Genomic DNA, 15,061 nt, shown 5'->3' with positions numbered 1-15,061 from the left:
GATGCAGATATCCGTAACTGAAAAACGTGGTGACGAAGCCATAAAAACAAGTACGGAGGAATGGAAGAAAGTCATTTGTTCATATGAGTCTTGTATCACACTGTTTCCAACTTCTGGCCGAATTTCAAAAATGGCTCTGAGCACTATGGGACTTAACATCTATGGTCATCAGTCCCCTAGAACGTAGAACTACTTAAACCTAACTAACCTAAGGACAGCACACAACACCCAGTCATCACGTCTGGCCGAATTTACGTCCCTAGGGTGAAACATGGTGAGGATTCCGTTATGATTTTGGTAGCCATATCGTGGTATTCCATGCGCCTCATAGTTACTCTGCATCCATTTACTGCCAAGAACTATGTAACCATTTTGGCTGATCAGGTCAATTCCATTGTAGGATGTTCGTTTCTCAATGGTGATGCTGTGTTGCAAGACGAGAGTGCCCAGTTCAAACAGATCCCATCGCCCATTGCTGATTTTGTGAGCGCTAGGGTGGATTGCCGCATCTTCTCTGGCCACAGCGGTCACCAGCTCTCAACATTGAGATTTTGTGGGCTACTTTGGAGAGAAGGTTGCGTGTTCGCTGTACGTGTCCACTATCGTTACCTGAAGCTTTCACTATTTTTCAGGAAGAATAATACCAGGGTTGGAGCTTTAATCGTGGCAACTATTTATTTACAGCTCTTACAAAATACATACGTGTTTCAAAGTTTTACTGACCTTCAAAGTAGTCACCAGCATTGCGTATAACCCGTTGCTAGCGATGTGGAAGTCGTAGGATACTCCCAACAGTGCCAGTTGTGTTGACAGTTCGAGAGGCGCGGTCTATTGCCCGACGAAATTGTAGCAGTTATGAAGCGAATTTCGTGAAGTGTCTCCTTCAGTTTAGAAATCGAGTTGAACTCACGAGGGCTTAGGTCAGGGGAGTGCAGCACTTAACAGCCCCATCAGTCAAACAAATCAGTAACAGCTTGCACTGTACGTGCTTGAGCATTGTCCTGCAAAATGATGGTCAGGTCCCGCAGAAAGTGTCATCACTTTTGTCTCTATGCTGTTCATTTTTGGAACACAACCTACGACCAGCTTAGAGACAGAAGTGATGACACTTTCTGCAGGACCTGACCATCATTTTGCAGGACAATGCTCAAGCACGTACAGTGCAAGCTGTTACTGATTTGTTTGACCGATGGGGATGCTACGTGCTATACCACCTACGGAACTCCCCTGACTTAAGCCCTCGTGAGTTCAACTCGATTTCTAAACTGAAGGAGACACTTCACGGCATTCGCTTCAGATCTGCTAGAAATTCGTCGGGCAATAGACCGCGCCGTTCGAACTGTCAACACAACTGGCACTGCTAAGAGTATGCTACGACTTCCACATCGCTCGCAACGGGTTGTACACAATGCTGGTGACTACTCTGAAGGTCAGTAAAACTTTGAAACACGTATCTATTTTGTACGAGCTGTAAATAAATAGTTGCCACTATTAAAGTTCCAACCAAATGGCTATGAACACTATGGGACGCAACATCTGAGGTCATTAGTCCCGTAGACTTAGAACTACTTAAACCTAACTAACCTGAGGACATCACACACATCCATGCCCAAGGCAGTATTCGAACCTGCGACCGTAGCAGCAGTGCAATTCCTGACTGAAGCTCCTATAACCGCTCGGCCACAACATCCGGATAAAGTTCCAACCCGCGTATATTATTCCTTTGAAAACCGTACAGGACCTCTACTTGTATTGTCGATTTTGAAGTGACTGGAAGCTGTTTTGAATGCCAACGTGTTTTCTGCAGCGTATTAGACACGCCAATGTGTTTTTGGTGTTTCCATATTTTTGTCCAACCCTTGTTAATTAGAAATTACATATATTGTTACTCATTATCTGAGCACCTGCCGGTAGACACAGCTACGGTTCTGCATCGTCACTTACTGAACGAAAAACGAGCGTACTGAGTACTGCAACAGCTGCTTCACTCGATTCTGGGCTTCCTAGCTGACAGAACTCAGTAAGTGAAGACCTTCAGATTTAAAAGTAATTTTGCTTCTACTTCAATGTAGCGTTACAGCGTCGTCAAGATTTGCACAAATGATGTAATGGATAACCGTGGCTCTTAGCGGGAGGATTTACGTTTATGGCGCATGTCGCCAGACTGTTAGATCACGGAGCAACTGCGTGCCGGAAGATAACCTGAGAATCGCAAACTGTCTCTGCAGACATCATAAACAAAAAATCGAGAAAGTGGATGTGTTATGAACAAAGTGATCCCTTCGAACAGGCCTCGGAGGACCCAACGGTACCCACCGACCGCCGTGTCATCATCAGCGGATAGACGTCACTGGATGCGGATGTGGACGGACTCGGGGTCAACACACCGCTCTCCCGATCGGTGTCAGTTTTCGCGAATGGAGTTGCTGCTTTTTAATGAAGCAGCTCCTTAAAAAGCCCCACAAGGGCCGAGTGCAGCCCGCTTGCCAACAGCGCTTAGCAAACCCAGACGGTCTCCCAGCCAAATACTAGCGCAGCCCGTCAGTACTTAACATCGGTGATCTAAGGGGAAAGGGTGTCACCAAGCCGTTGGCGATGAATAATATACACCAACGTAAAATAAAAGCAACCGATGAAAAATCACAACTAATTTTTTAACAGAAATAACGTATACGCCGCATTACGAATTAGTTTGAGTATGCGAGGGGCATAAAACAGGTTCTGCGAATACTAAATTTCGACGCATTTAATCCTTTTCATGTTTCATTCCATCAAGTACTTCATGGAAATGACTTTCAAAACAGATTATAGTTCTGCGAATGGCGTCTACGAAAGGCGCAAACTCGTGCTTCGTTCCTGTGAAAGACTTTGTTTGCAGATGATGGATCGTTGAAAAACTACGTGGAAAATATATCATCGTCGTATCCACAACGGGTCAGTTAAAAATCCACACTGGATGATAAAAGTGGATAAACAACGACCTAGGTCTGCCTAGATGTATTGCGGGTTTTTCAAGAATCGCACCGTTGAACTCTATTTTATTGATCTACAGTTCCTGGCAGGTATGCTACTCCAATTATTGGAAGACGTCCCAGAAAACTAGGAGATAGAGTTGGATCGATCGTTCGCAAAAGTCAGAGGCTTGCACGTCCACCACACTTAACACGTCTGATCTTTTATCTGAGGGAAAAATTAAAACAAGAGGTCTACAGGGAAACACCGACTGCTCCTAAAGACATGGAATGTTTTTAAATGCGAACACTTTATCTCAGGGTGTACCGCGGCTGTTATTGATATCGAATGAAACAACAAGTTTACTGCTACTAGTCACAGTTTATTTGTTTCCACAACAGCTTTTCCAAGGTTTGAACCTCCATCATTAGCTCTATTTATGCATAATATCGCAAGTGTGTTGTGTAATGACTTTGGCGTAACCTGTGGCACTGTCCAGTAAAGTAAGAGCGAAACACTATTTCAGAATATAGTTCTGTGGAGTTTTTTCACTAAGGAATAAACGTAAATGTAAATGTAAAAGTTAACTAAGTTAACTAAAATAGCGCCTTCAGTGGTCACACGTTTTTTCTCTGTAGTAACACATCTTATATAATTTAATTACGTATCAGTATGTTACTTCAAAATTTGCTTATTTATAACGTGTAATAGATGTAAGTTTAAAAAACCTAAAGCTCTGGCATAATCAAAATTTTACTCTTCTTCTGTCACTCCTTTCATCCTCTGTGTCTAAATCTCAACCTAACTGTTATTTACGTGCAAATATGACCAGTGTTGACAACGTAATCATTACATTTAATGTTTTCAACATTTCAGCTAATTACATAAATGGGTGCAAATTGAAAGTAATATAAAATTGAAGAAAGGATTTGTGTACCACAGGAAATATTCACACTAACATGCCTATTCATCTGTAGAACCAAAGATCTTCACAGTGTTTTAAGACCTGCTCCAAAATAATATTTTCGTTTTGCTATATGGTCTTCGAACTTTGAAATAGTGTTTACGACGTGTTGTGTGTTCTTTATATCTGTTAGCTTCTAGACGCCCTGTTTGTTTACGAATTTTGACGGTTTATGTATGATGCATTACTAGAGAGAAAGCAGCCTGTGACCACTGGAGAGACTATATTTTAGTTAATTTACTTTCAGATATACATTTACGTTCAGTCCTTAGTCAGAGACCTATACATAGCCATGTTGTGTTTTGTTTTTTTCTCTACTAAACAACACCAGAGTTTACCCCAAATTCTTAATACCCAATAAACTTGTTTCATTGGACATGAAATGACTTCTAACACGGGGCTTTGCCGCGGTATTGTCTGTGCAGAATCGCTTTATAGCATGTATCAGTGGGCAAAGTAAACATTTGATTACATATGGCACAATAGCGCTGAAGTTTCTGGGACCACTTGCATTGACGGCGGGACAGTGGTTTTTGACGCTGATACGAGGGGCGTTCAGTACGTAATGCAACACACCTTTTTCCCGGCCAGTTTCGGTTCAAAAATGCGGAATTCTTGTGGAACATCGCGGAATATTCTCGCTTCAGCCCAATAGTTTCATGAAGTTCCGATCTGTGGCGGAGCTATACGTAGCCTTCAGAATGGTGTCTGTAATGGAGGAGCGTTCCAAGCAGAGAGCTGTCATTGAGTCTCTTTTGGCGGAAAAAGAGAGTATCACAGATATTCATAGGCTCTTGAAGAATGTCTACGGAGACCTGGCAGTGAACTAAGGCTCGGTGAGCCGTTGGTCTAGGCGTCAACTGTGCCTCTAACAATGTTGGAACGTGCGGACCCTCTCATTAGAGGTGATTGACAGGTCACAGTCAAACGCCTCGCTAAGTAACTGGACGTCTCTGTTGGTAGTGCTGACACATTCATCCAGCAGTTAGGTATTCAAAGGTGTGTACTCGCTGGGTTCCTCGTCGTCAAACAGAAGACCATAAAGACCAACGAAGGACCATCTGTGCGGATTTGCTTGCGCGTTGCAAGGCTGATCGTGACAATTTTTTGTCGAACATCGTCACAGGCGATGGAATATGGGTTCATCACTTCCAGCCGGAAACAAAACAGCATCCGTGGAGTGGCGCCACACCACCTCTCCTTCGATGAAACAGTTCAAACCCTCAACCTCAGTCTGTAAAGTCACAGTGACTGTCTTCTGGGAGTCTGGAGGGGTTATTCTGTTTGATATCCTTCCTCCTGATGCAACGATCAACTCTGAGTATATTGTGATACCCTCAGAAAATTGAAGAAACGACTCCAGCATGTGCGTCGCCACAAAAACACACACCGACTTCTCCTTCATCATGACAACGCAAGGTGTCACAAATCTGCGCCCCCGAGAGGAGCTCACAAAATTTCGTTGGACGGTTCTCCATTATCCACCCTACAGCCCGAATCTCGCATCTTCTGACTTTCATCTGGTTGGCCTAATGAAGGATGTACTCTGCAGGAAGCAGTACACGGATGATGGTGAGATTATTGATGCAGCAGGACGGTGGCTCCGATGTCGACCTCTAGTGTGGTACCACGCTCTCACACAAGCCCTCCCATTAAGATGGTGAAGGGCCGTCGCACTGAATGGGGATTATGCTGAAAAATAGGTTTTGGTAGCCAAAAGAGTGCGGTGTAATATGGTGAACTGGAAACCTAAAGAAAACCAACCCGCTTTCAGAAAAAAAAGCTGCATTACTTTTTTAACAACCCCGAATCTTGATACTACACTGGCGTGCGAAACATAAGGATGAAAGGAGTCATCGTATGAATTTTCACTGCCAAGTAACATAGTTCGATGATACTTGGATCATACATAGAAGAAACTGCTACAGTGCAGTACAGAGGGTAACTGAAAGAAATACGCACGGATACGTAAACAAACGACACTTTTATTCAAAGACATAATTACACTGAAGTCACCGTTATTCGTGGTGGTCCCATGGACGTTACAAAAAGCGGGACCTTGCTGTAAATAGGGCGTGTGATACCACAGACAGCAATTCACGCTCAGTAACGTGCTCCCATACTGGCCACAAGGTTGGTAACGATTTCTGGTGGATGGACGTTCCATTCCTCCGACAGCGCAGTTAACGTCCGCTGGATGGTCGTTAGTACATGTAGACGTGCTGCAATACGTCTGCCGAAAGTACCCCAAACGTGCTTGACAAGATTCAGGTCGGGGGGAACGGGCAGGCCAGTTCATTCGCCGAATATCCTCTCGTTCAAGACCTCCAACAGCGCTATTCGATGCGGTCGCATATTAACATCCATAAAAATGAAGTCAGAAACGAATGCACCCCTCAATGAGTACAGATTCACAACAATTTTGACAAGTGAGTGCGTGATGTTCGAAGATCTGGAGGTCAGTAAGCCTATACAACATCATGCCTCCACAACCCTTAACACCTGTTTCACCAAAACGGTCATGTTCGACAATGTTCCTTGCCGCATCAAGTGTTCGTCCTGCGTTGCCGAACATGACTGTTTCGTTGGTCAAAGTGTTACGGTGTGTGGAGGCATAACGTTGCGTGGACATCTTCGAATACGGTACACTCACTGGTCACGTTATTGTGACACTGTTTCCCAATGAGCATCTTTTCAGGAATGCATTAAACCCTGACTTATTTTTAGGCTCTGTACCTCATTCGGTGAAACCGAAACCCTTATAAGATCACTTTGTTGTCTGTCTGTCTGTTCGATTGTTAAGACCTATTTTTCTCAGGAATGGGCAGAGCCGTCAAGTTGAAGTTTATGTCTAATACTAGGGTCTACGGCGCCTTGGCAGACCAAAAATATAAGCTTCTGAGTCAATGCAAACAAAATACACTGAAGCGGCAAAGAAACTGGTATAGGTATTCAGATACATAGATATGAAAACAGGCAGAATATGGCACTGCGGTCGACGACGACTATATGAGCCGACAAGTATCTGGCGCAGTTTTATTGCTGCTACAATGGCAGATTATCAAGATTTAAGCGAGTTTGATCGTGGTGTTATAGTCGGCGCACGAGCGATAGGATACAACATATTCAAGGTAGAGATGAAGTCGGAATTTTCCCGTACAACCATTTGACGAGTGTACCGTGAATATAAGGAATCAGGTAAAACATCAAATCTCCGACATCACTGCGGCCGGGAAACGATCCTTCAAGAACGGAACCAATGACGACTGAAAAGAATCATTCAACGTGACAGAAGTGCAGCCTTCCCGCAAATTGCTGCAGATTTCAGTGCGGGGCCATCAACAAATGTCGGCGTGCGACCCGTTCAACGAAACACCATCGATCTGGACCTTCGGAGCCGAAGGCCCACTCGTGAACCGTTGATGATTGCACGACACAAAGCTATACGCCTCGCTTGGGCCCTTTAATACCGACGTTGGACTGTTGATGACTGGAAACACGTTGCCCGGTCGGACGAGTCTCGTTTCAAATTGTATCGAGCGGATAGACTTGTACGGGTATGGAGACAACTTCATGAATCCATGTACCCAGCATGTCAGCAGGGACTATTCAAGATGGTGGAGGCTCTGTAATGTTGTGGGGGGGGGGGGTGCATTTGTAGTGATATGGGGCCCCTGATACGTCTAGATGGGCCTCTGACGGGTGACACGTATGTAAGCATCCTGTCTGATCAGCTGCATCCATTGGTGTCCATTGTGCACTCCGACGGACTTGAGCAATTCTAGCAGGACAATGCGGCATCTTACACGTCCAGAATTGCTACAGAGTGGTTCCAGGAACACTCTTCTGAGTTTAAACACTTCCGCTGGCCGCCAAACTGCCCAGACATGAACATTATTGAGCATATCTGGGATGCCTTGCAACGGGCTGTTCAGAAGAGATCTCTACCCCGACGTATTCTTACGTATTTATGGAGAGACCTGCAGGATTCATGGTGTCATTTTCCTCCAGCACTACTTCAGACATCAGTCGAGTCCATGCCACGTTGTGTTGCGGTACTTCTACGTGCTCGCGGGGGCCCACACTGGAACACCTGCCTTTTTGTACCAGTTTCTTTGGCTCTTCAGTGTATATGCCCATATATATTACATACACTGACGAGAGAAAAAAGCGCAATACTAAGGAGGAGCTGTGCGACATAAATAAAAGTTGGTAGGCGTGTTTCTATATCTGAAAGAGATGTCTATACAGACTTCGGACTAGTTGCATAGGAGTCGCGTTAGTAGTGCCACTATGCGAATAAAAATCAGGTTTTCGTTAAATAAATCCCATAGCGGATGTGAGCGTTAGTTACCTTTGAGACTGGACGTGGTGAGTTGATATTAGCTAAGAGCTCCTTTAAGGCTACAAAGACGCCATTATCAACATCTCACTGAGTTTGAACGAGGTCGTGTAACAGGGCTACGAGAAGCTGGATGTTGCTTATGCGATACAGCAGAAAGACTTCAAAGGAATGTAGTCACTGTGCAAAATAGCTGGCATCGGCGGCCACGAGGACATGCGGTCGCAAGACGACCAGACTCCAGACAGCGATTCACCATGTACATATCAGAGGTTATTATTTTGTGGAAAAAGAACTGTTTAATAATTCATACTGTACTGAGTGGACACAAAACAGCTGTCTCACATCAAGCTGATGCTCTTGATATAACTCATGAGGATTTTCAGAACTTCAATGTCGTTTCTTCTACGAGTTCACGTGCCTTAATAAATACAGCTAAGCTTCAGTTGAAAAAAGTGGTAAATAGTGAAACGAATGTCTCTAACTTCTCGTCATGGGCTCTCCTAATTCATGTAAAACTGATACGCCATGTGCCACAGCACAGTCCGAGGAGCTAGCCAGAGCATATATGATGAGACCCTGCCTTCCCGCTGGCCGGAGTGGCCTAGCTGTTCTAGGCGCTTCAGTCTGGAACCGCGCGACCACTACGGTCGCAGGTTCGAATCCTGCCTCGGGCATGGATGTGTGTGATGTTCTTAGGTTAGTTAGGTTTAAGTAGTTCTAAGTTCTAGGGGACTGATGACCTCAGAATTGGAGTCCCATAGTGCTCAGAGCCAGCTCTACAACGTACTCCCATGCTGGTCATTAGATTGGTAAGTAAGGTGTCAGGTCAGAGCGGTTTTCTGAACACAATTTCGACACTAAGCAGCTCAATAAGCTCAATAGGCTGTGGAGTGGAAGGGGTAGGCTAGAAATAGAACAGTGCATCACCATTGACTAACCCCTCATTTATTGAACACATAAGTCAGGTATTACCCAAAAGGAACAATCATTACAAATAATATTCTTTTCCTTTAAGTCACTCAAGCATTTAAACAGGCAAATAGCAATCATTTAACTGAAAGCCTTTTAAGAAAGCAAGACTAGAAATTTTGAACGATAAGTTAAAATTATAATTAAATAGGCTCTCACCGAGCACATGTTTTAAAACGAAATACTTTCTTTAAGGAACCAGCGATTAAAATTAATTACATAATCCTCAACAACCATATTACATCCAAGACATTTAAGATTAAACAGTAATATATAACATCAGAGAGCTGCAGTCCCAAGTTTTAAGCAGCACGTTTCAGGTGGACTGCACTGCAACAATACAATACAAGTCCCTCAGAGGATCTCCCCACACAGGAAGTTATTGCCGCGATCGACAAAATATCAACATCATTCCATGTACAGACCCAAAACAAACTAAAAGCTCTCTTAAATTTGGTACAGTTAATTCCCTTTCAACGTAACGTACATCACAAGTCTAGCCCTAGGACGGCCCCGACACCCCGCAATTTAGCACGCGAAAAACTACAGCGATGCACTCATCACGTATCCTTACAAAATCCAAGAACAGAGAGCCGGTTCCCCAATAGCGGAACATTTAACCACGCACAGCGTGCGGGTTTGCGGGATGCTGATCTCGTCCTTAACCTCAACACCAGTTCAAATTCTAGTCAGCCTACAATCTTGAACCACCATACACATTCCTTCAGTTACTTCATAGAAAGCCAATGTGATAGGCAAACAGACCATCATATGATAAAAGCTTAAGCAATTTCCTTACTAGACAACCCTTATGAATAGTAGCCGTAATTTTTTTTTAAACGTGAGCACACCCACAATCAAAAGACAAACAACGCCAATCATAAGGACAGCAGCACGTAAGCAAGTAGCAATGGTAACGTCTGCTTAGATTGGCTACAAATCAGCGCGTGATTTAACACACCAGGTAACAGTCTTTACAACATAACCATCAATACAATAGCAAATTACTCACACGTGTACTCCCCCCACGATTTCGATTCGCAAAGATATAGACAAAACGTGGAGAACTTATCAGTTAGACGAGCATAATGGTGCTCCCTCAGTTACCCCAAATAACTGACTCCCTTAGTTGCACAGCAAAGAACCAGACCTAATGAAACCACCACAGTTTTCGCCTCTAAATTGTCACTGTAGAAGTGAGACTCAATCACAAATGTAATTTTACATCACCAGTTCCCGTATAGTCAATACAAGCGCCTGATTTTCACCCGTTTATAACGGCAGTCAGCAACATCATACGGGAAAGAGCGTAGACACAAGCGCTTACCAATTCTCTTCTCCGTAAGCAGCCACCGCAACTCTCGGGAACCACTGGGACATCCAATGCAAAAAGCGTTACTCCTTCACACAAATTACAGGACGCCCGCTTCCCGCTGCTTGCTACGGCGCCTTCCGTTCAGAGCCAACTTGCATATCTCCATGCGATAGGTCCGGTCCCACACTTCCCACACTTGCTGCGTCAACCCGACAACCGTCTTCCACCACGTCCCGGAGCACCCCCCCCCCCCCCCCAGGACCACGCCTCGTTACTCCTCGCGTAGGCCCCAGAGGGCGCTGCTTACCGCCCTGACTGTGGCAGGAAAGAAACCACCAGACTGCCACTATCGATATGAGCCGCCACGGCTCAGTAAGGATTTCTTGTGACACGGCTTTCCGTTTCTCCACCAGTGCGGCGGACGGCTGTTGAATGGTCGTTGGTGCATATGAAAGTGCCTCAATACGTGTCCCTAACGCATTTAACAGGTGGTCGATAGGAATTAAATCAAGGGGACGGGAGGCCAGTCCATTTGTCGAAAACCTCTCGTTCCAAGAGCTCTTCCACCTGTGCAGTTTGATGCAGTCACGCATTGCTATCCATATGGAAACCGCCCAAGTGCGAGCAGAACTTGTGCTCTAAGGGTTCCGTACCAACATTATTATGAATATAGACAGTAATAATAATTTCGTGTCGTTCAATGGTCTGGTGCAAGTCTTTCTATTTGACGCCATTGAGGTGACCCGTGTATCCATAACCTACACTAGTTATCCAAACTGGGGAAAGGTATCGCTCATTTTAACGTGCAATAAGCAGTTTGAGTATTTATTGCAGTCCATCCAAGCTACTTATACAATTTTCTTTCATTACTGTTTCTGAACATTTACCCCACAACAAGCATTCTGAATTCATTAAACCATAGGTTTAGGTGCTAAAACATGTATGATATAACAATTACAGACCATATACGATGTTTAATCTTAGAACAGAACCAACGTTTATACATCTTACTGGTACCGGTACTTCATAAAATTCAGCTTTTTATGTTCTTTAGACGTAACATGTTTCAGAATGGGATGTATAATGTATTAAATTCATGCCACTTATTATTTGAGATATTTAATGAGAATTTTAGCGCCATGTTTCATACTACTTCATCTGTATCTAACCTATTTTATAACACTGTGATCTGAATAATTCAGCTATGGTTCAAACACTTTCAAATACAGAGCTCTGAAGCCAGAGGGAATGAACGGAACCTCAAAATTCAAGGATATAGGCCGTCATGACCATTTCCTGTTTGTATCAATTTCAAGAAGTTTTGTTTATGCCGATAATTGTGTTTCTTTCATAGCTGCCATTGTCTTGAACTGGCACACAATTGCATTTTTTGATGTCTTTTTACTCTGCCGTCCCTTCGAGGCAAATTAACTATAAATCTAATGTATTTAGGGATATTAGAATTTTAACTACCATCATCTGACTCAGAAGAGTAGGTCAGAGTTTTGATTTCAGAACAATTTTCTCCTCCATCCTGGTTCGTCCTGCTTCAATACAAGAGCAATAGCTCTAAATGACAATGAGATATTGTCCGTCGTACGGTACCTCATTATCTCCAGTTCTCCATGAGGTGGAATGACGCTGATGGAAGGTTCCGTTTCAGATTCTGATTACTAAGCACACTGATTAAACCTGACAGTCATCTGTGACAACTACAGGCTTTCCCCAACGTGTTGGGTCGTTACCACCTGCAGTCAGACCTTTTCCTTTGGCCTCCGTGACAATTTTATCGTTGATACTAAGTTTACATTCTGGCATACCTAACAGGCCAGATTTCATGAGTACTTTGCCAGCAACTTGTACCAACACTACCAGACCTTGTGATGACATCGGAAGAATAACTTATTAAGACACATCTAGGAACAGTTCATTCCTTCTATATATTATACCATCTCGGCACCTTCCAATCTGCAAGGAATTTATCTCTGCTTGTTCTTCCTTAGCCCTAGGTTTTACTCTTTATTGTGTAATGAATGTTTTCAGAACACCAGCATATGGCGATAATAGGTCAACCGTGAATTTACTTTCAAAATCTTTTCTTAAAGAATTTACTTTATTTACTAGCGATTCATCAAGAACATTAACACATTTAATCACACTAGGTGAGCGTGGAAGTAGTTGTGAAACGTCCCCTTTTGAAAAATTATACACGACTGTGCTTAAACTGACACATAATATTTTTTAGCGCAACGCAATCTGACTTTCAAAAATCCCTACAAAAGAATGGCCCTGACTAACATTAACCTATACCTTTCACAACTCACCAAAAATCTTCGTTACTCCAACTACTGCAATACAGTGAGCGCCACTACGGCCAGCTAAATAAAAGATTCAAACTACTGAAGGCACTAACTACTGATAGGCATAGTTAGCAAATGAAAGATTTTGATAGAGAACAAACAATGTATTTACCTTAATAGTATTGAAAAATCATAATATACATAGCAGTTCATGACATCCAGTCTTACAAATTTCACAACTCCGCCACCTCTCTCCCCACATCCGCCACTGCTGGCGGCTCACCTCCAACTGCGCAACGCTACACGCTGTTAACATCCAGCTGCCCAACACTACAATGGCGAGTATTACAACAATGCCAACCAGCCACTGACTACACACAGCACAGCCAGTGATTTTCATACAGAGCGCTACGTGGCGTTACCAATAACAAAACCCAAACAGCCTACTTACATAGCCCCCATGCTCCCCAAAAAAATTTTACAAATTGTTTTGGGCAGTGGCCAATAATGATTTGATAAAATTTTTCATAATTACAATAACAAAGATATCAAATGCACACACTTATTGATACAATGTTGGTCAAAAGCTAAAATTTTCTCACAGTCCGTAAAGACAGTCCTGATCATTCATCACAGTAGTAAGTACAGTTTTTTTCACAAAGTCTCATTAGTAAAAGAAAATACACATGGAAGTAGTGGATTTCCATGTAGTCTTGAAGAAGTAGTGTTGTCCTTCCAATGGAAAGACAGTGCTGACTCTTGACATGCAAACAGGTAATGGGCCACAACTGAGCAAACCCACAGCAGAGTCAGTCAAAGTTTTGAAGAATATTGGTAGGTAGGTCATCACAGAGTAGACCCACTGTAGTCCTGGTAGAGATTGTGGTATTGGTGGGCCACCAGAGGTGCAGACCCACTGCAGTCCTTGTAGAAATAATGGTATTGGTGAGTCAGCAAAGGTGTAGACCCACTGTAGTCCTTGTAGAAATAATGGTATTGGTGGGTCATCAAAGATGCAGACCCACTGTAGTCCTTGTAGAAATAATGGTACTGGTGGGCCATCAAAGATGCAGACCCACTGTACTCCTTGTAGGGATGGCCAGCAGCCATCTATTTGACTGTGCAGGTGCACAATCACCATTGAAGAAGAGTCTTTCGGATAATATAGCAAGTCCATGAACCACCACTTGTGCACTCACAAAATCTTTTTTCAAATGTCCTTCGAACCAGCAATGCTGTTATCCAGTCCCTTGCTGAATTATTAACACACGTGCAAACACTATCAGTCCCTACTTCTCACATATTGTCCATATACTATGACCAACAGCAACGTGTGCAGTGAAATGGAACTTACAAGTTAATAATGTGATGAACTGGTGTCAATTACAATTTTATAACATAAAAATACAATAACAAAGGTACAAAATACATCATTAAAAACATAATAATACAGATAACATTTGTAGTAATAGGGGCTTTACAAAAGAATAGAAATAAACATATAGATCAGTGTTACAGGAATTATGACATAAGTAAATACATAAAAGATCAGAATAATTATTGAAACATCAACTTCACACATGAGCATTAAAACAGAACAGAATTAATAATGTCTAACATCTTTACAAGGTAAATAACATATTATTAATGCAAATTATATTTGGGGATAACAGTGTTCCTCATCATAGCCATGAAGCTGAGTATTAGAAAAATTCTACAACATAAGTCTTATCAGATAAACATATAAAGACAGGAAGAACATAAATATACAAGGGTACACAAACACATAGTGGGATAACACAAGGAAAGGACAGGGTTTGTTTTTCTGCAGTATTTTGCAAACAAAACTTTCTTTACTTCTTGGAGATCTCCCATCATTCTTCATTATTTCCAAAAAGTCATATATATACCTGCTTACTGTACTTTTCTCGTATAACCTCAGTGCATTTCTTCAAATTCATCGCAACTCATTCTCTTATAGGCTACCCCCTCTTAAGCTAACTTAAATCTACTGAGCTCAGATGCACAAACTAAGGGACAAGGCAATGCAGCAGCGCAAAACAATTAACACAAACAGTAATGATAAAAATTCAAAGTGGCAAAGCAATTGCAATATTACAACTAATATAAGGCACTGTGCAGCAAACAAGAAAAATAAATCCGTAGTAAAACTGGCTTAACAGCGTAATACAAAGTCAAATTCAGTAACATTATGC

The 15,061-nt window shown here is 42.8% G+C and overlaps 1 pseudogene; it reads right to left on the bottom strand.

The window, feature by feature from the left end:
- Positions 1 to 11,699: 11,699 nt before the first annotated feature.
- The window catches only part of LOC126184316 (AP-2 complex subunit mu-like), an 81,006-nt pseudogene continuing 77,644 nt past the window's right edge, over positions 11,700 to 15,061 (bottom strand).

The sequence above is a fragment of the Schistocerca cancellata genome, chromosome 4, assembly GCF_023864275.1.
Source record: "Schistocerca cancellata isolate TAMUIC-IGC-003103 chromosome 4, iqSchCanc2.1, whole genome shotgun sequence".
Classification (NCBI taxonomy): domain Eukaryota; kingdom Metazoa; phylum Arthropoda; class Insecta; order Orthoptera; family Acrididae; genus Schistocerca; species Schistocerca cancellata.
The sequence above is the reverse complement of the archived record's forward strand: the minus strand, read 5'-3'. Positions and strand labels throughout refer to the sequence as shown.